Here is a 2,770-nt window from a genome sequence, read left to right on the forward strand (position 1 = left end):
CGTAAAGATTTACAGCAGCCCCAGAAACCGTGTTCAGGGTCGATAAGGGTCAGAATCAATCCACAACACACCACCCATCACATAGAATTGATGCATTTGACCTATCTTGTTGGTGAACAGTATTCAAAGTGCCATGGACTACCAGAAGAACCGAAAATTCTGTCTTGGAAGAAGTGCAGCCTGATTCTTCCTTAGAAGCCAGGATGGTGACACTTTGTCTTCCATACTTTGGAACTGGTCAGAAGGGACCAATTCCTGGAAAAGGACACTTTTTTTTTGGTAAAGTGGTAGGTCAGCAAAGTGAAGGAAGATCCCAGTGAGATGGACTGACACAGTGGTGTTAGAAAGAGGATGGGAGGAGGAGAATGACTCCAGACGCAACAACCAATAGAAGACGGAAGGAAGCTTTCATCAGACCACAGAACGAAAACGAAAGTGGGTTTACAAGGCTTGGAGCTTATGAAAATACAGTAAGACATGTCCTGAGGTGACTTGTACCGTTATTATACAACCATAATAAATTTGCATTGCGGATTTGACCCCCCTGCTCGGCAAACCGATTGAATTGTGTGTAAGGAATTGTATAACCAAGATTCCTGTCAATCAGATGGAAAAGGCCGTCCAACAGGGTAGAAAGAAGATTGTTGCAATTGGAGACAGACATAAAAGGTGTAGAGTAAGGAAAACTCGAGTCCCGGTGGGATAAGCACTGGACTAGAAACCACAAGAAGTCCTGGTATGGCACTATGGTTAATGCTCTGGGCTGTAAGGTCGGTTTGCACTGCAAGGTCTGTAGTTTAAACTCACCAGCCCCTCCTTGGAAATCCTACATAGCGTTGCTATACAAATTGGGATGCTAACCTCAAAGTCAGCAGTTCGAAACTACAAATTGTTCCGCAGGACAAAGAGGATTCTATCTGCTCACGTAAAGATTTACAGCCTCGGAAATCCTATACAGGGTCGCTATGAGTCGGAACCGACTCTACGGCACATAACCACCACCACCATGAATGGAAAGTAACTCCTGGCACTTCACCAGTCCCTTGGAAACTCTATACAGGGTCACTACGAGTCCGAAACAGCTCATTTACTTGCTGTTCACTGTCTGTTGTTGTTAAGGGGTGTCAAGTCAGTTATGATTTATAGCGACCCTGTATAGGGTTTGTGAGCAGCAGCTTGTGAATTTCAACCGCCGATCTTGTGGTTCAAAATGATTTTTGCAGTCTGGTGCTTATCTTACAGCGCCATATCAGAGCTCCATCCACTGTAGACTAAGTGCAAATATTTCTCACCGAAAACAAGAACAGAAGACCCCAGAAACCTGACAGCGGCAGCAACAACGGACTTAAACAGCAAATAGGAAGATGGCGCAGAACTGGGCAATGCTGCATGCAGTGATGCATAGAGTTGCTGATTCTCAACTGAGTCAATGGCACCTAACAACAGTAATAGCCCCCATCTCATATTCTTATTTATTTTTCTTTTTTAATGCATTTCAATCGTTTCTCCCATGTGATGACTCAATTTTAATGGCCCTGTGCTTTCTTAAATATAATTATTATCCTCAATAGCTGAGATGTATTTTTCTAGTCAACTGCTTAATGTTATCTTAATTTTCCTCAATGGAGACTAATATTGTTATCTATGTTATATATAAAGATTCATAAAATATACTGAGTAAAATATTATGTGATAGCATATAGACAAATATAATCCTTATAGCACTAAAGTAACCTTGCCTTTCTGTAAATATTTTGGGAATTATTACTTCCTTAATATCACATAAGCTAGCACATAAATTAGCAATTCATTCATAAGGCACTTCCTGGGCACCTGTTATGTACCAAATATTAGGACATGTACTGAGCAAATGAGGAGTAAAAATTGGCATCAGCCTCACAGTCTGATTCCGTAGAGAACAGTTAAAGGATCTAATCCATAAATATGTGAACAAAGAAATTAGACTTTAATAAAAACTGAAAAGGATAATAATAATATAATGCAATTTTAGACAGGGAAGAAACTATTTTCTACTGCCCAAGGGACTTATAAAAAAATACATAAGACATTAAGTCATGTAGAAAATACTAATACATATAAAATGAGTTTAATAGTGATCTTTTCTAATTGTATTTTATTAAATACTAACTAACTGACTTACGCCTTCCTGAGGATCTCTCATGTATAACTATTTAAAGGAGAAATTTTATCTACCACATAACTACCTACCAGTTTTTTTACTTGTTGTCATTTAGATTATGGGAAAAGGTAATATAATGTACCCCTAAGTACTCATCATCTCATGACAAATCTAATCATTAATAAAAATTATTAGTATTTTGCTGATTTACTCCTTATTCAATATTTCTCACGTATAAATCTTTAAACAAAAACTTTATCTACCTTTTTGTTACCTGGCTACCTACTTTTTACCCCATTGTATAGTTTATATTATGGGAAAAACTGAGTGGTATAATATATTTCAAAGTCTCTGTTGTGGTACTGCAGGTTAATGTACTGGACCGCAAGGCTGATTTGAACTGAAAGCTTGGTGGTTCAAACTCATGAATTGCTCCTTGGAAACTGTAACTGGGTTGCTATGAGTCAGAAGCAACTCCATGGCACTTAACAACAATAAAGTACCTATCATCTTATGGCAAATCTTCTCTCCTAAGGACTTCTCCAAATGTCCTCATTATTTTGAAGTAAATTTCAGATCCCATGTTATTTTGTAGCAGACCTGGGACCCTCCTGCCCTGCCCCTCACCCC

At 38.7% G+C, this 2,770-nt stretch overlaps 1 pseudogene; it reads left to right on the forward strand.

Annotated features, from left to right (window-relative positions):
* Positions 1-365: 365 nt before the first annotated feature.
* The window catches only part of LOC102824877, a 42,239-nt pseudogene continuing 39,834 nt past the window's right edge, over positions 366-2,770 (forward strand).

The sequence above is a fragment of the Chrysochloris asiatica genome, unplaced genomic scaffold (assembly GCF_000296735.1).
Source record: "Chrysochloris asiatica unplaced genomic scaffold, ChrAsi1.0 scaffold00001, whole genome shotgun sequence".
Lineage (NCBI taxonomy): Eukaryota > Metazoa > Chordata > Mammalia > Afrosoricida > Chrysochloridae > Chrysochloris > Chrysochloris asiatica.